Source organism: Xiphophorus couchianus, chromosome 7 (assembly GCF_001444195.1).
Source record: "Xiphophorus couchianus chromosome 7, X_couchianus-1.0, whole genome shotgun sequence".
NCBI lineage: Eukaryota > Metazoa > Chordata > Actinopteri > Cyprinodontiformes > Poeciliidae > Xiphophorus > Xiphophorus couchianus.
The window spans coordinates 19,811,771-19,836,575 of NC_040234.1; the positions used below are offsets into that span (position 1 = coordinate 19,811,771).

Genomic DNA, 24,805 nt, shown 5'->3' on the forward strand with positions numbered 1-24,805 from the left:
TTTGCAATATTTTAATATTCACCAAATGCTTTGTAGCCTAAGGATTGCCTAACAGTGCTTACATTCACACACTGAATCCATGTACTGTATTTTATTTGGTTTAGTGTTATTTTGATCTAATTCCCCAAAGCCCCATGTCATCTTAACACCCTGCATGCCATTGCTTAATTAGTCTCTGCACTCCTGCAGAGATCAACTGATTTAAATGCAAAGACACGACATGCATATCACACTAATGCTGGGTTTTATGAAAGATTGAGCAGGAGGGTTACAGAAACCTGTCTGGCATTACATTTGTCACATTTTACCAATAGTACCTTATGCTTCTTGAGCAGATGGATTAAAAGAGGCAAATGATGAAAATATTTAATAGCATACAAAATGCCTGATGTTACTAAAAATCACTATGTGGCATAGTGATTTACCTTCTATCTTTATAATTTGACAACAAAGAAACACATCTCTAAGTTTTTTGTGCATTCGGCAGCTATTGCTGTTGAACGGTGGGATGTGTTCTGACACAAGTATATTTTGTATGATGCTAGGCAATCATGACAAATGATATACTGACGATATGGATGAATAATTTCATAGATTTGTCTTTAAAAACGATGTTCACTTTCAAAACAGACAAATGGATGCCAGAACTGGTATTTTCCTTATTTAGTTTACGCCATAGTTTACTGACTATCTTTTAGTTTGAGATAATGCTCTGATAAAATAAAAGCTGAAGAAGGCACTGTGCAGACTCGATACATTTCAAAGACTACAACACTATTATGCAAAAATTGCACAAATACAGGGATAGTACTGTATGTGTAGCAGCATAAATGGTACGCTGCCACTTTAAGGCCAATTTCAGCTGCTGCATATAAGCAGGACTCTACCTGCCACGAGACTACTTGCGTCATGACGTCAACTCATTCTGCTTCCGTGGTTGCTTCTTTGTTTGTCAGCTTTAATCGTAGCAATTAATGCAAACTGGTCTGATCTGTTTAGCCTCCCTTGCTGCTCCTCCAACACCTGGACCAATCTGTTCGTTTGTTTGTTTGCTGCCGGGAAGGTAAGCGCTAGCGTGGCTAGGTAACATCCACCCCATGTAAACGAGGCCTTTACGTAGCATTTTGTTACAGCTGCGCTGCATAGGCGGACTTGTGGATCTGTTTATCTGGCAGTGTGGTAATTTACCGGATTACAGGTAAGCAGCTACCGTAAGTTATAGTTTTCGTCAGCAGTTGTATTAATAATCTACTTTATTTTTTAGTCGGGATATACATCTATCTTTGTTCATTGAGCAGCAGTTCGAGTGACCCTCACCAGTGCAGTAGTTAATCGAACATCCATCCATCTGTTGAACATGTGACACTTTACTTCCAACAGCAATGTATCCAAAAGTGCACTTCTTTACAATAAATAAAATCTGAATCAAATGAAGGGCCTGTTCCCAACCTAGACTTAAAAATAGTCATACCGGGCCCTCTGACTACCATCAGCATGTAATTAGAGCATATCTAAAATATTCGACAGAAAATACAGCTGGGAAGCTAAGATACCAAAAGTCTGAATTAACTTGACAGACTACGGTTTGCAAAGCAGCTAATCCAGGAGTGTCATTCATTTTCATTTGTGCTAATGAGAGATGAGAATGACTGTGGATGTTTCTGCAGTAGTGCCAAGACTGTTTCCACAGTTCATTTTAGTGCATGTGTGGTGTTTGAACTCTTATAAATGCAGTTTTAAGTGTTTTTATTGGTCTTCATATTTGTGGATTTGGTTGTGATCCCTTAACCACATGGATAGTTGGGGCCCTTTACTTTATTTGGGTTACAGTTAACAAAGGTAAGCTTTTCTCCTGCACGGAGAAGCTAAGTCTGGAGTAGTCCTGGTTTCATCCTCGTAACTCAAAACCAAAGTAGGACAGGCCTTCATAAATTATAGAGTAAGAGTAGAGGTTTGGTGCTTCCTTTTGGTCCTTTCTTTAGGGTTGTTTTGAGTTTACTTTAGACTGACTTGTTTGAACATTTTGTAATTTAATTTGCACTTAACAATTCTTGAATTTGTTAGCCATTTTCTTTTGTTTTAATTGGGTTAAGTTGTACTATGTTTTGGTTTTGTGAAACCATCTTTTTGTAATAAATTATTTTACATCCCACTTATTTTCTGGACACATTTTTATGTTACCGTCCCTGAACCCCTAGACCTTGGGGGCGTAACACATATATGAAAGAAGACCCAAATGTTATATAAATGCTGCTGTACAATTTCAAGAAGTTTCATTTTCTTTGAAGAACACATTTCTAACAACAGTGTTATTAACAAGTCAACTCTAATAACACTGAATCTGTTTTTTATTATTATTTTATGGTACAGTTTCACTGTGTCAGCTAAGTTTCAGTTTATATTTGTTAAATGCTTTCATTTGTCATTTAAAGTTTTGTAAATAGAATATTTTCACTTTAACAGAAAACAATGATGTTACATCATATATTTTGACACCCCACAAATATGTAGTACACCTTGATTAACTGTAGCCTAAGTACTGCTGGTGTCTGTCTTGATAAGTCTACAGGCTGTGAATCTTTTTTTAGTCAGTCATCTTAAGACAAAATCATTTTTAATATAGTCAAAGGTGTAGCAAATTGCAAAAATATGAAGAACCACTGACAGTGGTGTACTGGGCCAAATTGTGCATAAACTACAAGGAGGTTTTTTTTCATTATTCTTTTTCTCCCTCATTAGGATTTGTAAGTAGGTTAAAACGCTGCTGTTCTCATGGACCTGTTGGACAACATGTAAAAATTGAGGGTCATAGTTAAAAGGTTAAAAAAAGACTCTGAATGTCTTTCAGGAGTTTTTGAGCTATGTGCCAAAGCTTTCGGCAGTCATTTTTCCATTATATCATAGGGGCTACAATAGGATCTTTCTAACATGTGGTTAACTTTAGATGATAGTGTCAGCCAGAGCTACAGTGCCTTCCTGCCAATTTAGCTTAAAATGACAGCTTTTTTCCAAAGCAAAGAATGGCAACCCACTGTAGTTTTGAGGACATTAAGGAATACAATGTATTCTGTTTTGTTTTTTTTTTTTTACCAAAAATTTCAAAATTGTGAAATTAACTTTTCATTGAGTCATTGCTTATTATACAGTAAACTTTGTGCATTTCAGTTGGCAATAGTTTCTTTAGCAAATGAAAAAGCTTCAACTTATTTCTTCTGTACAGCATCCAAACAAAAGGCCATTTGTGGAATCGACTTTTTTTCTGTCATCCATTCTGTTGAATCATTTCCTTTTTTACTGAAGGGCTCCATCTGTGCCTGTGAAAAGACCCCTATTCTTTTGAATTGGACCTAGTGTGTTAATCTTTCCTGTTCACATCTGCCAAGCAAGGCTTGTCAGCTGCCACTCGGACTTGTCCAATTACTACCCTATTTGCAGGCATACATGGATAAATGGCAGGAAGTGCAGATGGATTGACAGACTGGATAGATCTAAAAATGAAACATGCAATAAGATGGTTATAGAAGACAAGTGAGCAGTTCTGATTACCCCCATCACAATATTGCGTATCAGCCTTTAGTTTCAGTGGTGCAGGAAAACATGACTGCATAAGAAAACTCCAACATATTTGACACTTCTAAACGCATAAAAATTATCAGCAAAACTGGATTGCCATAAAGTCTTTCGGCTATGTTGAAAAAATTCAAATATATGAGTACTATGTTGCTAACATATGGAGTTGAGATTGTTTCTGAAAAAAAATGTCATTATTCATAAAGCCACCACTTTTGGTAATTTGTCATCATTAGCTTTCTAAAGAATGAATATAATCTGGAACCTTCTCCTCCCCCCCAAAAAAAATCCAATACCGAGCAGACAGAAGAGGTAAAATCTAAGTTTGGTCATTACGGCTCCAAATGTCTTCATCCTCTAATTTGTTTGGCACCTGAAGACATATATTTCAGAAAGATGCTAGTCCAGAGAAAAGAAAGTTTACTTTAAGATGTGCAAATGTTTATCTTCACGATAAGTCTCAAAATGAAACTTGGATACATGTGCTGAAGTAGTCCTTGAAATCATGCAAGCCTTCTCCTCAGATTTATGGAATCCAATGCACTCGGACTCAGAGGGACATGCATTTACTTTCACACACTGTTTGTCATCAATCACAGTGCAACACCAAGGACGTCCAGTTTTCTCTGATGTCTGCTGTTTGACAAACTCAAATTGACTGACATGGCAGAGCAGTTTGTTACTCTCTTCTATTGTGCGTTGTACACTGAAACACATTACACTGGGTTTCCTTTTATTCTTTATTTTTATATTCTGCAGATCAACTATTCAAGACCATTGTATGAAATTAAAGTTATCAGTTTTAATTTGTTTCCTAAGGCATATGATAAGCAAATACTCTCGCTTTAAGGAGATGCGCATGTTTTGCCTGAACTGCAATAATTGCTTTGATACCAGATTTATTTTAATTTGTGGGCTCTTAAAGCAAATCCTGGACTTGCATATAGACCTTGGCAGATTTCTTTTGTTTCTCCCAAAGATGACTGAAAATCTTCTGGAAAAAATAAAATCATCTGATTTTACTTTAATTAATTGATAAATGTGAAATGGGTAATTTGGTATTTTAGTTTTATTTGTTGTTGTTGTTTAGCTGATGTAAAACAATGGGTTGCATGGATAGCAAACTCTGGGTTTTTGACATTGCCAAATTAACCTTATTTTTGTACCTTGAGACTCTATGTCACTATTTGTTTACTGTAAAGTCTGTGACTCCATCTGTGTTCTTCTAACATGACTTAAAATGACTTTAGAAAAAGCAGCAGTTCATCAATAACCATTGGCCTCATGAAAATTTAACTCAGTCAGGGCTTCAGAACAGACAGTAGATTCCCTTATGGAGCAGTGTTGATTCTTTTAAATCACACATTTACTCTGTCACTTTTAAAAATTGAGGAGATTTGTAGTGCTGTAGTTTTAATGTGGATATGTTTAAATAAATAAGACATGGGATACAAAAAACACACGGCCTGTTAAGCTTCACCTCATGTTGTAATTCACAATGCCTACATAAATGATGGTCATATTTTTTGCAAGTTATTTTCAGAGAGGTGAATTTGTTCTTTGCAAGTGTTATAAAACAGTGTTTACATTTGGAAAAAAAATCTATATACAATAACTAATGAAGTAAAGTCTGTATACTTCAAATCAAAATTATATTTCTTTACCACAGTACATATTTCTTGAAATTCACTGTTATATGTAACTTTGGGTTTAATTTAAAAAATAAATTCTAGTAAGATGCATTGATGTTGGTTGTAACATAACAAAATGTGAAAAAGTTCAAGGTGTTTCAATACTTTTGCAAAACACTGCATGTGGTAGGTTACAGATGTTTATTCATATGAGCAAAACCTTTTAAATTGAACAGTTTGAATATTCATAAAAATGTTAGGATTATAGTTCTTAATTTATCTGCTATCTCTTTATTATTTTACTTTGTCATTCAGTTAATTGGTTATGAATGACTGGTTATGAATTAAATCTGAAGTTGATTTAATATTAGATCACACAGAAAGGAAGGTAGAAATTAGATCCCCTCTCACTCATTCAAACTGACTTTAACTTTTAAATCTACATCAAAGGTTAGGATGAGTCCAAATGGATTGAAGTGGATGAAAAGATAATTGCTGCTAGTCAAATGATTTATATTTAGCAATACAGCCGCCTTAGAAGTTATTGTTATATTATTTGTGAGGTCAAAAAGACAGAAAACCATACAAGTGAAACTATTTTTGCTTTCTTTTGTAATTTTTTCTTGCAGCCCAGTCTAATGTTTATGTTCATTTATTTGCACTGTAGAGCTCCCCAAAGGATTGTTTATCCTGTGATCTGTAATATTTATAGTTGCTGTGCCAGTCCAGTCCAATTATATTACACAACTCAAAAGTGATATATCACTTATTATTGTTTTATCTCCTTAACATCTTGCACTCTGAGAAAAAACAGCCTTAGACATTTCAGATCCATGCAAACCTTTTCTGTTTTAAAGGCTTTTACTAATTTGCTCACTTGAGCCGTAGAACAGATTTTCTTTGTTTTTATCCTTTTTACTGTCTTTACAAAACAATCATGATTGAAATAAAGTGAAGAGGTATTTCTACAAAATATTGGCAAAGTGGTAAACACATTAAATGGAGGGCTTACATAAAATTAACCTTTTTGAGCTTTCAATCATGTTATAATGTTTATACCTCATGAACAACATATCTTTATTATTTTATACATGTTTGAGAAATCCTTGTCTCTCATGCCAGCCATGCAGGGGTGCCTAAGTGCTTGCTCTCACCAAGCGCCACCTATTTCTCACAGCTTGTCCACAGAGCTGTAGTCTCCACTCTGAGTTTCTGCCCCAAAGAGCACTCCTCGCTGTTATGGCATGCTGAAAGCACAGTGTCTGAAAGAGAAGGAGCTTCTTAAAGAGACAAGACATTACATTACAAAGTCAAATTTCTTTTAAGTCATATCTAATATTTACAGCGATTTTATAACAACTGAAACATAACATATACTGTATAGTCAATTGATTGTGCAGCATGTGTCTGGAAAATACATAATACTGCCCTTCTAAGCAAGTACGTGGTGGATTGGTTTTCAATGAATATATTATATAACATATTGTTATAGTGACATTCACCAACATTACACATTGCATGTTTTCCTTACATGGTGCAGCCTGCTAGAGTTCCATCACTTAGAAATAGCTGGAAGGTAGTGGATATTTGTCTTATTCCTGAAATAATTCCTTTAGATGTTGTCCCCCATCGAGGACGACTGACTCAGAGATCATTGTCGTCACATAGCCAAAATACATCTGTCACTTTTGGATCTAATTCAATAAAAAAAAAAATCATCTCTGGTTGAATACATTGTCCTGAACTGCAGATCTATTTGAATATTTATGCACCAAAACAAAATTAATTGCATACATTTACTAAAATAACTACAAATGTTTTCAATGTATCCAGTTGAAGAGTAAAGCCTTACCAAAATCCTTTCAACATTTATGATGTTTAAGAATTACTTTATGGAATTTCCCACAGACAGTCGCTCACTGCAGAATTGACATGCTCGTCCATGGTGGATTTGGCTCATTGCTATGATGAAAGCAGCACATTCCATATTCTTTCTTATATGAGAAAGTGACATCCCAATACTCTGATCTTGCCAGTTTAAATTCAGTCCATGATGCCTCCCCTCAGACCACAAGGGAAATTAATAAATGATTAAAGTCTAGAGGAGTCAAGGGAAAGAATGGTAAAGAGGGATAATGGTGTATTGCTGAATGATGCTATCTCACTGCAGTCAGGTTTATGTCTCTATATCCAGTATTTGCAAGAAAGAGGCCAGGCCTAGATGTTTATATGATGACAGGTGTCCCAAACTGATTCAGAGGTTAATTACATCAATAGAGCTGCCTCTAGTCATATTTAAACCTTAAGATGCGTGCAGTTAAAGCAAAGCATCATAATAATGAATATGTAGATAAACTATTTCTTTTAGATGTCAGAGTATCACAAAGCAAGTTGTCCACTTGTTTAGCCAATAGGCTGGCTGCAACAACCCAATTGATCTTTGGGTCTTTCACATTTTTTAGAGGGTTTTATTTACTTCACTGATGAAGAAATTGAGGCCGCAACACCTAATGAACTTAAAAAACTGGTCTATTTCAATACTATGTTTATACCTGTACAGTTTCATTAAAACTGTACTCATAACATCAGAATATTTTTAGTCTTATTTTGCCCACGTCTCTTTTGTTCTTAACAATTCTGTTTAATTCTTGTTTCCCGAATTTCCCCACAGTGCTGATTTTTTTTAAAAACTGTTTTATAGCCAGTTGTTCTTGAAATTGACTGACTGAAATATTATGCATATTACTATTTCTAGATCATCTTTTTTTCAGAGCTTGGATCAAATAAATTTGTGGTGGGGGTAGGGGATATTTAAAATGTAAAAATGCTTTTCCAGGATTATATAGATCAATAATGCTTCCTGTTAGTCAGACAAATCCAATTAATACTGTGGCGACAGACTAGCATAATACACAGTTTTATAATCCTGAGGCCAGATGCTTTATTAATGAGTAACAATAGAAAAGATGCTCATGTTTATTTGTGCTCAATAATCTAAATGTGAAATAAATGTACAATTAAAATGTTCTAAAGGGTTTCAGGCATGTTTTTTTGAATGATGGCCTGGATTCACTTGATTGAGGGGAAAATACAATTTGACATCATTGACAAGCTGTTCTGCACTTCAAAAACACCAATGAGGCCTCCGGGGAGGGTTCAGTTCTGATGCGAAGGCCGACACACTTCACAGCTTGAAAAGCCCTTTATCAGTCAGTCTGTCTGACTTTGAGATGGAAGAGACATTTGTACTTTCTCAGATGCCTAAGACCAACTAAAAGTTAACCTGAAGTACCAAGATCTTGAGAAAAGTGAACTAGGCACTGCAGGTTTTCACAAAGTTCAAAAAGGAAAATCTTAATTACTTTGACCTATAATGACATGCACTAGACAACTGAATATTTCTATTTTGTTAATTCAGTTTTCTTGACTTAAACGTAATCACAAATGATATTATATTTTCACAATTTCTTGCCGGCTTGTTTAGCCAGAGAACAATGGAAAAAACAACAACTAGTGAGCAGTAAGGAAAACCACAATTTTATTCATGGAAATCGGTAAGCAACACCTCAAAACAGTGTATCAAGCTCAATAAAAACCTGTAGCAAGTTACTGTACACTTCAGAAAATGTTTGTTGTCTCTCTTGATACTCATTGCATCTTAGTAGAAATTACATTTTTAAACCTCCTACGTATAAAGTATTTTCCTTAACACCTCACCCTGAACCAAGAGGCAACAAAATAAACGCAACATCTGGATTAGCCAAATCCTTTGTACAACACCAATAGATATTCAGCTGTTTTCCCCCTCTCACCTCATCTGAGTGCCTCATTAAACCTTAGATTGTCTCTTGGCTTAGATTATAAATGTTGTTCTTTGTAGAATCAATAAACCATGACTTTACTCTAAAATAGTTTACAAGAGTAAAAGCATTCTTTTACACTTGCAGGTTTCTAAGATAAACTCAGTTAACATGAAAAAAGTGTACTTTTACTACTGTTTGACACAAGCTGGTCATCAGGCCTTGCACTCTAAATGCTGCACCAGCTATGCTGCTCCTTAAATTCCTTTGATTTCTATTGTGCGCTTTGCACAGCAACAGCTTTGCATCAGTGGAGTGAACTCCAACCTCAGTCTGGTTTTGCTCTCAGGTCAAAATTGCAATTTGCTGAACTTTGACTGTGGTGTACTGCAGCAGATATTTGCACAGCCGGTTTAAACAGAATATTCATCAGCAGCTGTTCACTCAGATCTTTGTTTTCTCTTGCCCCTAAGTTTTCTGCCCAGATATAAAGAAACACTATTGGGAAAAATAATTTAAAATATGTTTCAGCATTCCTCATCCAGAGGGTCAATGACCATGGGAGAGAAGCAAAAATACAGTCATGCAAATGAACAAATGTTTACCAAGAATGAAAATATATTGGCTTTAGTGTCTGAGAGTTCAGTGGAAAGATTACACAGTCTGCACGCTCGGAAAGTTCTTCAGATATGTAAGCTATTCAGGGTCTTAAATGAAATCATCGATCAATGTCAGCTTAATGACGCTCCCAAAGTAGACTGTACACGGACCAAAACTGACAATGTTTGGGGGCTCAGAGATTTATAATGGAGAAACCCTAACATGCATAAAGTACTGCCAGTTTGGAGATCATAACAAAGATGTTGCTGTGGAGACTTTGCACTCCATCATCGTGTGTTCAAAAGAAACAACAGGTAGTTAATTTACTACTAATGACCAAGCCCATTAATCCTGGCCTCATTAAGAAGATAAATTGATCTAAGTGACTTCAATCCCAAGGGAATTTAAACAGAAAGTGTACCATAACAATCTTTTTGAGAAGATTTTGTCAAAAACTCTGAATTCATCGAATTACTGTTGGGTTTTCAGCCCTTAAAATTTATTTAAAAAGTGGATTTTGCATATGTCCCCTTAAAACACAGGTTCTCACCAAGGTGAGTTCTGCAGGATGCTATCAAGTTGTCAGTATGTGAAGGTGAAAGCTTTAGGCTTTGCATCCTGAAGTGTGCTTCTTGATTTGTACCTAATAAAGAATAATGATTGGTGAACTCTGGTGTTGCATCTGCTTCACCTGAAAACAACTGTCTACTTGCAAGCAAATCCTGGACTACCAGAAACCAAAGAAAGAAAGTGAACCATTGAGAGAAAGTAATGTCTAATTTCTATAAATAATTGTGGTTTGAAAACACTTGGCTGTGTAACCACTTCAGCTTGTTGTAGTCTCTTGCTCTCTGGTGATTGAGAGCAATTGGAATCACTTGCAGAAATTGATTTCAATTTCTGACGTTGGAATCAATTCAGTCATTATGTGTGTTTTATGTGTTATATGCCTGGATTTTACCTCTTCAGTTTATTCTGTTTTACACAGCACTCTGGACATGCAGTTTTTAAGTGTGCTTCATAAATGAACTAGATTTGAACATGGATCATACATTTATTATGTATATATAGAAATATGTAAACATGTGATGGCTTACTACCTTTGTGGAGCTTATTGTGATACTAACTCATATGTGCTTCATTTGTAACTGTTTGATGTCAAAGTAGTTTGATCCACTTTCAAAAGTGCTCTGCGATTGTGAATTAAACCAAATGAAGGTGTGACATTTTTAGGAAGTTCCCCAGATATATCTGTCTTGCAGAAACCCCTGATTTTATAAAATATGTATCGCTGTCTAGAAAAAGCTGCTTCGTACTCAACTTCTGTGAAAAGCATTTATCCTCACTGGCTTGTATGTTTCACCCTTTAATTTTCCTTATAAATGTCGTATCATAGTTAATATATATTTTTTTTTTCGTTTAAGATTTTGCAAAAACATCAACCTCTTTAACATTAGAAGTAAAACTTACAAAATTGTGTAAGCTAATTAAATCTATGAAAGGCAAAATTAACAAATGGAAATTATTTTAGTGTTCAGGCCTGCATTTATTAGGCCCACCTTTGGCTCCAATCACAGCTAAAATTCTTTGTGTCTCAGGCTGTCACATCTGAATACTGAAATTTTTCTACAGTCTTTCTTTTAAAACAACCCAATCTCTCTTAGTTTGTTTGGGCATACAGCCTGAGGAGTTTACTTTCAGTCTAGCTACAAATTCTCAATACAATACAGTTCCAAGTGCTTTACATCATAAAAACTTAAACTCATTACAAACACATCATACGGTCAACAATTGTGAAAACCAGTTACAGACACTGTATTTTGTTATTTGCTACTGTTAAACTCATCAGTAGACATTAAATATGTTGGTCAGTGTTCCGTTGACGTACACCTCCCATCCTTACAGCTTGCACTGGTGAAACAGAGCCAATAAAGTTTTTAACTCCTCCAGAGTAGCTTTAGATGTCCAGGTAGCCTCCATTGCTGGTCTATTGCTTGCTTCAGTCATTTAGATTGTGGGGACTGTCAGCTGTAGACAGACTAAGATTCCTTTAACTTCCTTAGGACGACTTTAAGTAAAATCCTTGCATCTCCAGTGTACTGGAAAATTAGACTCTCCAGTAATCTCTACTCCAAGGTGCATAGTATTAAATGTAATCATGTTGTGATAGTGACAGGAATGCTAAATGGCCAGAACCTGGAACCTCCCAGACTTCACACACATAAACTACTATCAGTAAATCTCAATTTCTCTGAATGGAAGACTGCAGTCATGAATCAGCGGAAAGTCTCCAGAATAGAATTGCTTACCTAAAATATATTAATTAATAAGACTGTAAAAATACTGACAAGAAACTAAGTGGTACATTAATATAATTAGTGGGTGTGTGAATGAAAAAAGGGGAAAAAGACTAACAACTGTTTCAGAGAATCAAAAATATACAGTTTCCTTTTGCTGGCTGTGATGAATTGCAGGACAAGGCAGACCATATGCAGACAGTCTTCTCTATATAAAAACAATGTCATTAACTATTCACATATCCGCCTCACTACTCTTTCAGTCTCATTTACAGTTTGCTCTGGCATGTCTCTAGCTTGGGGGAGCCAGACTAATTCGTTCGGAATATTATTCCAAGGAAACTGAAATTGTTATTGCCCCTAAACTGGGTATAGCAGGGATTTCTGGGTAACAGCAGTGTCCAGCTGTCCGGGCATAGCTGCCAATATCATTTTTATGCAAATGGTTCCATATAAATGGCTAGGACAGTAAATGCTTATGCAAAAAAAGGTAAAAGTCTGAAATATAGCAAGGCATCTCTGGGAGAGGTTGGTCCAAACACGCCTTGAAATTTACGCAGAACAATTAAATTGTATCTTTTTTGTATCTACTTAAAATGGATGAATGGTACAGAATATGAAAGTAACTTTCCTTTTCACAAAGACACTCATTTACACATTATCTTTTAACAAGAATCTTTCCCTTACTCCCTGTTCTCCATAATTTAACATATTCTAATTCTGCTGAAGCAGTTAATGCTCCAAACATTCCAATTAAAGTATTTAATTGGAAATATGCATCATGTATATGAAAATGCATATTCTAGTGATAAGGGAAGATAGTATTTTCTATTTTCTCAAAATAAAACATTGTTTTTAACCTCGTGCTTATCTTTTTATTGTTTTCATGGATCACTTCAGCAGCTTGCTTCAATAAGGTGACAACAAATACTTCCGCAATGCACAAGGTAAATTAATGATAAATTTAGATTAGCTGTTTCTCAAAAATACAAAGTCTTTGCATGACAATTTTTCCTTTGTGATTACATACACAATGACAGAGCAAAAAATAATTTACTCTAAACTTTCTCTATAGCCCACCTCTCTTAAAAGAAGCAACCAACTCAGTGTTCTATTGGGATCAAAGAGAATCTTATTTATACCTGCGTTCTCCTACCTTTGACACAAAACCTGGATAATCCCTCTGTTCATCTGTACCCAATCCTATACTTTGTCCTGTCTTACAGAATACAACCTCAGAGACAAGAAACACAAAGGAGTGGTATTCCAACACAATTAACCCAAGGAGCATCTACCACTTTCCTTTTTTACTTTTATCTCTTCTTCTAGAGGGCTTTCTAAAATGCCATCTGCCACAAAGTTTTACTGTCCATACGCTTTCTATCGTCATAAGAGGTGAACTAAATAAAAGTTAGATGAAGGTAGTAAGTACATAAGATGAAGTATATAAGATTAACTATTGAGAATTTCCTAACTAGGCATGTCTCTTTTTTTACTACATATTTGAGTGCCAAAAATAAAGAGCATTTTGTTCAACATTGTGTTAAAATATATGGCATCAGCTGCTACAGTAATACATTAAATGATCTATTCAATCTGACTAATTAAAGTTCCACTTTAATGTTGACAGGTAAATCAAAGTGGTCAAGACTATAATTAATTTTACATGTGAACATCTCTTTCCATCCACAGTCTGTTAGAAGTACAACTAAACAAATGAAAACAAAAAAAAACCTTAAACTTAAATTGTCAAATCTATACACCATCCCATCCATGTTTGTGTATTTTTTTTAAGATTAACTGACAGGGGTAACTGAACCAGGAGGGAAACAAGTAAACCACTCTCTAAAGCAATAATGTCTGGCCCATTGTGTGGAAAACTAATGCGTTACCAAGCTAGAAAATCTCCACCGGGGATGCAGGGCATGCTGAAAGGTCTCCTTCAAGTGGGATGAGCATGGGAAAATTCAGAGTAGAAGCATCCAGGAAGGATCATGATCAAAGGACCATGTCGACTCCTTTCAATGTGGAAGAGCAGTGGCTCTACTCTAAGCTAAGCCCAGAGCTGCCCTTCAATGATGATTTATTTTGGCCGCGTGGATTCACAGTCCTGCCTTTTGTCATGCTACATATCTCATGAGCAGTGAGTTCTTGGATTATCGTACTTTTCTTAATCACCGTATACTAGAACAATTTGTCCATTGTTTCAGACAAGGCCCCAATTAATCTATTCATCTTCACCTTAATCCATCAATTATGAACAAACAAAATAGAGATTGACTCATAGGGAGCCCAGACCTAATGGAGTGGATTGTCATCCTGGCCAATTGTCACTGAACTCCAAATGTATCTAATGCATCCTTAAAGTCATTGCTTCAGCCATGTTGGCAGAAGTGCATAGTTTGCAAAAATCTGAAATGGGAGTCTTAGGTACCCAATTCTGACACCCTGTTCTCCAATATAACACCTTGAGACTCTTTCCAGTAGCACCATCAACAGGAGACAAGAAACTGCCTTTGCAGAGATCAACTTGTATTGGAAGCAAGCTCGGCTTTATGTGAAGAAAGCTGACACAGCTCTTGCTTTAGGTATTAAAGGACTTGATTCCCCTTTAAAGCATCCAAGTAACCCCGCAGGCACAAACCCCTTGAGGCACAGACAAACATTTTTATTTTTAACTACAAAGAAACTCAATTAAGCAGCAATAATGTTTCCACAGGTGGTATTCTTTACCTGCAATCTTTGGATTTGGTCATGGATCTGCTCACTTACACAGTTCAGCTTACAAGTGTTTATTAGTATTATCTTGCAGCATAACAACAAAATATCAACCTAGATGAACAGGATGTTTCTTGTGGTAGCCAGCTTAAAGAATTGTCTTTGCACAAGGTATTTTATTTATTGATATGAGATGTAACTCAAAATGTAGTCTAGGTTCTCTTCCTACAATTTTGAATAGTTCAAAATAACAGAAATAGTTTAGCTAAGTAGTTCAACACATGGCTAAATGTACTTCTATCTAAAAAAATATAAAGTTTAAACCATTAAGTTAAAGTAGAAATTGTAAAGTGAAGGGAAAGTCCATATTAAAACATGGGCCTGGTATGACCAGTGGGGTCCATGGATTATATTTTTAAGCTTTTTAATATAGAGATGCGGTTCAAGATAGTTGCTATGCACTAAGTCCATAGTTATGTAAAAATTAACAAGCAGGGTGTAAAAATTCTGTTCCTCTTTCCTATACCTCTCATTTATCTTGGCTTTGTAAAATGTCCTTCTGTATATTTGTATTTTTTTTCTGAGGGAGGGCTACAAACATCTGCTTTTCCAATATAATGCTTTTCTATCCAATTAAAGTGAGGGTCAGGCTGTACAACTGCACATGGTCAAAAATACAAGTATAAATGTCTTCCATTATGTTTCAGAATTGGCTCCAGAGGTGAATGTTCACAACTCTGAACCTATAGAGGCCAAAGAGGGTAGCATTTGTGTGTGTTAAGGAAGGTTAAAAATTCCCTGGTCTGAAAAGGGAGTCATACTCCAAGAGATATAATAGGGAGAAATTGCTGTTTGCCCTTCTGTGGATCACAAATGCAAAGGGAATTCAGAATGAGCAATTTGAGCAATGTATTCATCCCTGGCACTTTTAATGCAAACTACTGATTGCCAAGGCCACATGAAAACAAATTTTTAAATATGGTTCAATTTAGTCAGGAAACAAAGCTTTAAAAACAGTTTAAAATGCATTAAAAATACAGCAGGTTTTCTTTTTTTCACTGAATATAAATCAACACATTAACTGTTGTAAATGTAAACAACAATGTGTTTATCATCACTAGGTGAAGTTTATAGATATCCAAATTCAAAAATTTAAGATGTAATATTTTGTTTTGTCTTTGTTAGGAGCATCTTCAAGCAAGTAGGTTCAAAAAACATGCTTTTATTTAATACTATAGGTTTACAAGAGACAATGGGAACACTGGTAACGAAAACTCAATGCAACAATTAATGATTAAAAATCAGAGACAATAAAAAAAGGCTTTGAAACACAGATGCCAAAAGACATATATATTCAATTTCAAATATAAACATGTAAACAACATAAATACAGTTGCCACTATACTTTAAGCATACTGATCAATATAGATATCGATAAAGTTGTCTGAGTGAATTGATATATGTAAGGTGTAGGTCCAGTCAGTCTAGTTGAGTTAGGCTGCTGCTTCCAGTTTGAGAGGTCTGGTCTGGTTAAGCTGCGAATATTAATCTATCAATCTCTGACAAGCAGCTGTTTCTTGTTTTGTCCCCTTCCAAAGCCCACACTCTAGCATTCACATATGACACAGGTGTCAAACTCCAGTCCCGGAGGGCCACTGCCCTGAAACTTTTAGATGTGCCTCTGCTGCACCACACCTGAATACAATAATTAGGTCATTAAGGCTCTGGAGAACTGATCTACACAAGGAGGAGGTCATTAAGTCATTTCATTCCAGTGTTTTGTACATCCAAAAACTGCAGGACAGCGGCCCTCGAGGACTGGAGTTTGACACCCCTGACATATGGAGTCTTGAATTCAAAAGACTTCCTCATCATGTTCTTACATGTTGAGAAACAAGTTCAAGGAGTGGAGTAGACACATTGTCATCGCTAACTGGTAAATTGACCAACATGACATCATGTTCTTCATCAGAGATTGTCTGTCTGTCATCTTTGAAGATTATTTTGCACCGTGGTAAAAAGAAGTTCTCAAAGATAAGAAGATTATCATTTGTATAGCTAAGGAGGAAAAGGAAAACAAGAATGGCATGCTGCAATTTCTGACAATTTCACAAAGGAAAAGGTGTCCTTCACTTTAATGAATAAAGTACCATGATTACGGTGAACAATGGAGAAAGGATTTTAAGCTACCCCAGAGTACTACAGAGCTCATCAGTGAGGGGAATGGATATATATCCTTTTTGCTAACTTTTCTATATGCCTTCAACTCCAGTGGGTATTTCTCTCAGCTGGTGTGAGGTCAGTTACTCCAAAATACTAGACCAAGTTTGCCCCCTACTGACACTTTTTAATATGTCCATGCCCTTTACCTCAAATAGGCCTTCAAATACACAATCCATTATTTCCATACATTTTAAATCAACCTTAACTTGGTTATTCAGTTCTGGACAATCACATTTAATGCTGGGAACGTAAAAAGTAATTTGCTGTTCCAGTGATTTGACTTTGACTTCAAGGTAAAGCTGGAGCAAAGTGCACATTCATCAGCACAGAAGTCTATTAGAAGGCCTGCTGATAATCATCCACCCAGTCATAAGTGCCAATAGTATTTAATGTTGTGTTGATTCTTACTAGAGGAAATGGCCAAAGTATAACTACTAGTAAGTTTGATTCTAGTTGATGTTTGCTACATGTTCTTTCTAGAGAACACAACACATAATGCAGAGCAAGGTGACAAAATATACATCAGACAGGCTATGCCTCAGCAATAACCTCATATATTAGTACACATTAATCATTGGTATGATTCTAATTCTCTTGGTATTTGGGGAATATATAAAAGCTAACAAATAAAAAAAAAAATAGCATTATAAAATTTTAGATACCTGGACAATATCCCCATAAATGTTTCTCAAAAATATATTGCATGTTTAATTCAGGTACACCATTCACTGTTATGAATTATGTGTTACTAATTATTATAGGGGGATTATTGCTGTCCAAAATAAAATAAAAAAATACATTGTTTTGAAATTTACAAAAATATATTGGTAAAAATGGCATTTAGTTATTTGTCATATTGTAGATGTCTGTAATTGCATATATGTTCTTGTTATGTCTTTTTATGGTAATTTTGTAATGAAGAATCAATAAGTTTTAAATGGCTGCCAGTCAAGATTATTGTGATTTATTCATAACCCATTTATGAGTTTCACTTGGATGTAAGAACATCCAAGTGAAATGATATTTTAAAGAAAAGAAATTACTCAGAGTGCACAAATTGTTAATAAACAGTGATTTTGATTTTGTTTGGACCACTAAATGCTGCAACTATGATGATTATTTAAGAATCTTCCCATCAGTAGAACAGTGAGAGTATAATAGTCATTGTATGTCCTTATGTTAAACCCATAGTTCTTACTAGATCTAACTCCTTTCCACTCTACCAGACTCCACCATCAATAACATCCTCTACTTGCTCTCTCTTTGTTCCTTTATCTTCTGATCTGGCATTTTTAGCTGTTTTGCATAGATAAGAGTTGCCTTTTGCCCTGCTTTCCTCAAGATTGACATTTTGACACCAAATCTCTCAGGTCAGCCAGGCTAATTGGTTTCTGCACATTGCAGATGGACCATTAAGTTTCAAAACGGAACTTGTCATATATCATCTTTCTCTCTCTGGGTCCTTGAAAGAGATAGAGAAGGCAGCTGGAATGGTTCAGGGAGAAGTAATCACTTTGAGTTCATCTTTATGCCTCATAAGTTGAAAGCTTGAATACAACTAATTCTTTAAAGCATTGGTTTTGTTTATTTTTTCCTTATGCAGTTATCTAATAAGGCTTTAGATTCATGTTTGTGAGTTAGGTGTAACTGGATATGAAATATATTGGGAAAAGATATGGAACCCAACTACAAACATGTTTTTCAAACTTTACTTGGGCCAACACAGCAGAGATATGCCAGTGTAATGCTTTTCTTTTAAGCAGTAACTCCTGTTACAGTCTTTCAATGTCTTTGGAGATACTAAAGACATTTAGAATATGTTCCTAGGACTTTCTATTGAATGGAAGATGATTGCCACTGTGGAGTGTTTGTGTTTGTGTGTGTTAGTCTGTGTTGATGTTTTCACTTTATCTGCAGTCCGTGAGCTGGTTGTAATGAAAGTGTTTTGCGCTAGAATCTCTTGAACTTTTTGTAGAGCCTGCACTTGAATTTAGTTTTCTTGTTCGGTCAGTGAAGAATAACTTGAAGTGTTCACTGATTTAGAAAGCTCTTTGGTCTGAGAGTTTTAGCTCAGTGACTCTGATGTCTCCTCAATAAAGAGCTTGTTTCCAGATTTATTTTGCCTTTATTTGATAGTGGGTCATTACTCTTGTCAGAGTTCCAATCCAAAATTTGGAGCATGACGTTTTATAAACAGAAATATAAGGTAGGTTGCCATAGAAAGTTATTTTATTAATAATTTATTGAATTCAATAAATGTTGTATGAGCTGAAATGGGCTGCATGGTTGAGTGACGTTTAGGTTGGAATCCTGATGTTTTGACCTTTTCTTTTTTGTCTGTTGCTGTATTGGACTTGTGATTGAGCAATCAGTGACTCTTGCAGTCTTCACTGTAATCTCATTAGAGACTACAGTGGAAACCTTTCTGATATTTAATAGGACTAAGATAAAGGCCGTAATGTGTGATCAAACAGATTTGCTTTGAGGATATTTGATTGACACACAGTGTCAGAAAAGTATTGAATTAATAACTTGCTTTAACATTGGTTATAAGACTTAGACTTACAGTAACAGTCATAAGATGAACCCAACCACAGTACTTCAACATCTCATGTTTGCAGTTAACATAGGGTTGCGGCATATTGAATCTCCAGGTATCTATGTATACTTACCTTTGCATTCACTGTCTGAGTTCTGCTCAATTGAAAAACTAAATATTTCAAAAATCCTCTTTTTTATGCAATTTATTCATCTGCCATCTTGCATGATGGATAAAAGGAAATTTTATGATTTCACGTCACATTTGTACAACAGTGAGTCAGCTAACTGATTAAACAAGTTATTTAGTAAAATGAACCTTTGATGATGGCTGACTGTGCAAGTCTAGAGGCTTATTTTAACATTATGTCAGCTGTATTAACTTAATGAGTTAATAGCTTTACAGTTGTATGGCAGCAATGTGTCGGATTCCCAATGGGTGTCTACCTGACATTCAGTTCCACATCAAAGACAGATCTCACTTCCCCCAAGACAGTTAACTCAGCCCATCAGGGAGCTGCAGCCTTTAATTGGGTGTGGAGCCTAAGAGACCATGTAGAGGACACCTCAGTGGAGACTACAAGAGTCAATTACAATAGCTGACAGTGCAGTGGGGAGAAAGGTACACCAGACACGGGCAAGTATTCTGTGTGACCAGGATGAAAGAGGCGGAGGGTGTGCACCGATGTGAGACCAAGGTGCTGCGTTGCTCACATCACAGTAACTGCTTTGGTATGTATGTTATAAAACATAGGACCGACAGTAAAAAAAACAAACCTATTTATTTAATAATTACATATATTTAATTATTTAAAAATAGTTGAAGAAAAAAATGGTTACTTTTTCCTCTTTATTTGCAAAAACGTGAAAGATAAACTTTACATTTACAGGGACCAGCACTACTGTATGTATATATATATATATATATATATATATATATATATTTCACATTTCACATCTGCGTCTACCAACCTCTCGCCTTCACACATGCAACTGCCTCCAGACCACAAAACCTCTTTTATGAGCAGAGGCAGTTTTCATCAGATTTTCAGATAAAATTGTTATGCTGCGAAACCGTTTTGGCTTTTCAAGAGGAGCCAACGTGAGAAGGTTTCACTTGTTATCACGCTATATCTCCCATTTCTACGGTAGTAAAAGTTGTCAGAGACTGTATGGGGAAAGGGGTACATAGACTGTAAACACCCCCACTTGATAAAATTTCCATAATGGTTTTAGTGGTTAATGAGTGTGTATGTATAAGTAAAATTTATCGAAGTGCAGACATGCAGAAATGTTGCCACATTTTTGACCCTGTCTTGACAGTTATAGGAGTATTACCAGTTTTAAAAGCATGATTAGGAATAAAGCTTGTAAAGAAGTGAATTTCACAGCACTTTTGTGAAATCTAAATTACCTTAAAGACCTAATTATATTTTATGCTCTTTTTTTTTTTTTTTTTTTTTACATAGGTCCGTATTCAGTTAGAAACTGCATTGATCCCGTTTAGACCTTCCACAAACCAGTGGAGGTCGTTTTGACTCATAAATGCTGTGACCAATCAGATTCACAATGCTAGAGTAATGACATCGCTCATCCCATGGCCTTCAGCTATTGCAGCTGACTTGTGTGTGCCAAATGAGATTTTTCTCCCAACCATTCAAAATACATTTTCCTTCACTGTGACAGAAAATTGTATTGTTGGTGCATATCTTTTTAAAGCCTTCAATAAAACAGAGTTGATCTTGAGTCGGAAGAGTTATTTTAGTGGACATGCTATATTTTGCATAATTGCTATATTAAAAATATAACAGAGGACTGCCGTAAAAAGCAAACAAATAATGATTTTAGAAAACATGCTTTAACCATAATGTTTAGTCAGTTACTGGTGAACATTTTCTTGTGCTTTAACAAGACGTTATAATAGGTAAGTGTCATACCTTCTGGGTGGTCTTTAAAGCTCATGCTCTCTAAGTTGGAAAAGCTGTGATTATCAGAAATTAAAAGATTGCATTGTCTCAGGAGACAAGCTTAGATATGTCCTGAACAAAGCAATGGACACTGCTACAGCAACAGATATGCCATTAATGTGACATTACTGGTTGCCACCTATAGCCCTGACAATTACAGCAAAATCATTTCTTTGTAAGTGGGCTTGAGAAAAATGTGCATGGTACTTTGTTTTTAAGCCACTCACTGAGCTCTGCCATAGGCCTTTTTAAAGTTTGCTACAAACCATGTAGGGGGCACTCCAAACATATAAAGAAAGGTGCTCTGTTGAGTACAGACGTCAAATGGCATGTAATAAAAAATCGCTACACATAACCTTGTTTTCTCATGGTGACAGATTTGGGAGCATCACTCTGTGGGGATACTTCACCAAGGATAAGGAAGCTGATCACACTTTATGGGAAGATGAGTGCACACATTACAATGCTTTGTTTTATTTTGCTGTATGCCTTTTCTTGGAAGCACTTTGGATTCCCTTGCAATTAAATAGTGTTGATAATCTATAATCTATAGCAAGATGGAGAAATTTTACTTCACAGACATTCTCCATCTAATCTGACTAAATTTGAGTTTGTTTGCAAAGAAGAATGGTAAAGAACATACATTCAGGTTTGCAAACTTGGTTGAAGAATGCCCCAAAATCCTTGTAATTGTAACAAAGTTAGATCTTTCAAGCATTAACTGAGAAAACAATGTGACACTTTCCTACCACTTCACAATTGCGGACTAGGTTGAATGGACTTATCACATAGAATCCCAATAAAGTACATTGCAGTTTGTGATTATAATCTAACAATAGAGAAAAGAGGTATATATACTTTTGCGAGGCATAGTATTTCCCTGATTTTGCTGCATATTTTCTGCCACTTGCAGTTCGTGTGGGACACTGAACTCACGATTATAAATATAGTGCAAACAGTGAGCATCAAAATCCCGTAACAAATCCAAACGACAGTGCACCGAGGCTTCATGTGATTCAAGTGTGATGCAGAAGAGAACAAAATGATATTTCACACCTTTAAAACTCTTTTCTTGCAAGATGAAGGATGAATGACTGATGTCTATGCATGTGTGCACAAGGAGTCACTGCACAGAGCAACAGCTCAAACACCTTGGTGTTCAGAAGCACGACAGTAAACAGCATAAATGAGCAGGAGGGAAGGGGAGCAGTGCAAGGACACTCTGCTGGCAGATGTGGTCTCTTGATGTTTTCCAGGACTCTCTAATGTGTTTGTTTCTGTGCTGTAATTTCAGAATTCTGGGTACTACAGGCATAAAGAGAATGAATTAAGCACTCTATTGACTGTTTTGTCTTCACCCAGGTTTAAAATGGCTTGCGATTGCGCAAGAAAAATGAATCACTGGGCACAAAGGTAGCTGGACATGTTGGATGCAAATTGAAAAGCAGATTAGGATGATAAATCGCTTGTTATTGTTTATTCAGGAGGCTACTGAGAACGGTGATATGAAAACAACATAGCAGGACCTTGTTAAATAAGATGAAATGTTGATGTTTTCTATTTATCCCATTCAAAAAGATTTCAGTCTATCAGTCTTTTAAAGTGCTTTCAAAAGAAGTCTTATCTCTTCAACATTTTCTCACTTTGTCATTTTACGACATTAAACTTTAGCAAATCTTTAACAAATAAAAATACCTTGTACTTGCTAATTTTTAGAATTGTCCTGCTTGAAGAGAACTCGAATCATAATCTCAAATGTTTAGCAGCTCCTAAAACCTTTTCTTCCCGAGTCGCACTATAATCGTCTCCATCCCTTATTCCACCAACTCTGACCAGCTTCATTGTCACTGTTGAGGGAAAACATCCCCACATAATGAAGCTGCAAATATGCTGCTTCTTAATGGATTCAGAGTGTTCTGATGTTAGTTCGTGGACATACATAATGTTATGCATGTACAAACGTTAAAATGTGTAGTTTTGATATCATCTGACCAGCGAGTTTATTTCCATATATTTTGGGTGAGTAAGAAACATATCTCTTTTGGCTGTTTTCAACATTTTGTTTTTGTCTTGAGTATAATAGATGCTGTTGCTGCAATTTGACAGTTGTTTCTTTTTTTCAATCTAAGACCAAGAACTTAAAGAAATCCTCATAGTGTAAACAACAAATGTCAGCTAATAAAATTAATAGGAACATAAAGTTTGCAAATTCAAGCAAAACTTGCAAATAAAGAGCATTTCTGGAGTTTCATCTTATCCTCTGTGTGAAATCTCAGCAACAGGGAACATCATGTCACTGACAGATGTCAACAACTCTCCAGCAAGCCTCCATGGGTCGAAAAATCCTGCAGTAAGAGTTCAGATGAGATCTTATTTCACTGTTTACAGCTTTTTTCCATTGCGTACTTGTAATATCCACAGTAGTATTTAAAATTTCACTCATATAAAATTACCAACTTCATCCTATCTCAAATACATTCAGTCCTTTATTTTCCAAGAGAATACTCTTTGGTCTCACATTGCAGACTTACCTATGGTTTAAATTAGAATTAGAACCTGAGCATTCAGCAGCAACATTATTTTTCAAACCAGACCTCAGTTTGGGTTTAAGAGATTGACTCTACTTTTAGGACAATCCATAAAACTGTCCTTTTGGATAAATCTTCTGGTTAAGACTGGCTTGGGCCCCCCTCAACTAATTTATTTTCCGTTTTAATGGGAGCAGCAATTATTGACTAGGTGTTTCTATTTCTTTCTTTCTCTCTTATACTCAAAGTCTTGGCAAACGGCCATCCTATTAGAGTTTTTATTTTTCTGATGCTGAACTTGCTGTTTAAAGGGAATTTTTATGTTGACTGTCGCCGCATCTGTCCTGAAGGGTTTTGAAGTCGGCATGTATTGCCTGCCTTAGGAAAAGACTTTCCAATATTCTATTTAAAATGCATATAAACATTTTATAATTGCATATAAATTATTCTGACTGTATTGGATTTACTCAAATTATTACGGAACTAATCGATAATGCACTGAATTTGGGTCATTTTACCTGACTGGGGCTCTGAGTATTTGGATTTAATTGTGATTACCTTAATTCTGCTGTATCCTAAATGGGACCTAACCTCATGAATTGAAATAATTTGGACTGCATAAAGTTTGATTTGAATACCTGTTTGTGCTGTGATAACTTCAGTTTTGAATGAGCAACAATCAGAAGTGGGTAGAGGAACCAAAAACTGTACTCAGTTTTTCAGGAGTACTTAATTGTAGTTTTATTCAAAGTACTGAGTAACTGATTATAACATTTGATTTAATATTTTAGAAATGATGTAATCAGACACAAAAAAACTAAAGATAGGGGGAAATTCTGGTATTTTAAAGACAAAAAGAGAGAAAAATTACAAATAACATAAACACAAAATAACAAATTGTAAGCAGAGAAAACACTTTTACAAATCACAAGA

At 35.6% G+C, this 24,805-nt stretch overlaps 1 protein-coding gene across 1 annotated transcript in view; it reads left to right on the forward strand.

Moving 5' to 3' along the window:
- Nucleotides 1-947: 947 nt before the first annotated feature.
- Nucleotides 948-24,805, forward strand: part of ikzf2 (IKAROS family zinc finger 2) — a 58,233-nt gene continuing 34,375 nt past the window's right edge. The window contains exons 1-2 of the mRNA XM_028023591.1: nucleotides 948-1,063; nucleotides 1,134-1,198. The gene's annotated coding sequence lies outside the window, so the exon portion shown is untranslated. The remainder of the gene's footprint in view (nucleotides 1,064-1,133; nucleotides 1,199-24,805) is intronic.